This window comes from Nomia melanderi, unplaced genomic scaffold (assembly GCF_051020985.1).
Source record: "Nomia melanderi isolate GNS246 unplaced genomic scaffold, iyNomMela1 scaffold0014, whole genome shotgun sequence".
Classification (NCBI taxonomy): domain Eukaryota; kingdom Metazoa; phylum Arthropoda; class Insecta; order Hymenoptera; family Halictidae; genus Nomia; species Nomia melanderi.
In genome coordinates, this window is record NW_027475130.1 from 6,885,551 (window position 1) to 6,886,505 (window position 955).

A 955-nucleotide genomic window follows, 5' to 3' on the forward strand; every position below is an offset into this window, starting at 1 on the left:
ACCAGATATATATTGGATTTTTCCCTGACCCTGAGTGTCCGGCCCCATGAGACTGTGGTTTTCTCGGCCCCTGGTGGTCCGAGGTCGTTCCCGCTGCACAGATTCATGCGCCAGGGCCTCCTACAGACAATGCACTTTGATTTATTGCGCTATCTGTAATAGAACCCGAGATATCACCAGATCTATATTGGATTTTCCCCTGACCCTGAGTATCCGGCCCCATGAGACGGTAGTTTTCTCGGCCCCTGGTGATCCGAGGTCGTTCCCGCTGCACAGATTCATGCGCCAGGGCCTCCTGCAGATAATTCACTTTGGTTTATTGCGCTATCTCTAATAGCATCCGAGATATCACCAGATATATATTGGATTTTCCCCTGACCCTGAGTGTCCGGCCCCATGAGACTGTGGTTTTCTCGGCCCCTGGTGGTCCGAGGTTGTTCCCGCTGCACAGATTCATGCGCGAGGGCCTCCTACAGGCAATGCACTTTGATTTATTGCTCTATCTGTAATAGCACCCGAGATATCACCACATATATATTGGATTTTTCACTGACCCTGAGTGTCCGGCCCCATGAGACGGTGGTTTTCTCGGTCCCTGGTGTTCCGAGGTCGTTCCCGCTGCACAGATTCATGCGCCAGGGCCTCCTGCAGATAATTCACTTTGGTTTATTGCGCTATCTCTAATAGCATCCGAGATATCACCAGATATATATTGGATTTTCCCCTGACCCTGAGTGTCCGGCCCCATGAGACTGTGGTTTTCTCGGCCCCTGGTGGTCCGAGGTTGTTCCCGCTGCACAGATTCATGCGCGAGGGCCTCCTACAGGCAATGCACTTTGATTTATTGCTCTATCTGTAATAGCACCCGAGATATCACCACATATATATTGGATTTTTCACTGACCCTGAGTGTCCGGCCCCATGAGACGGTGGTTTTCTCGGTCCCTGGTGTTCC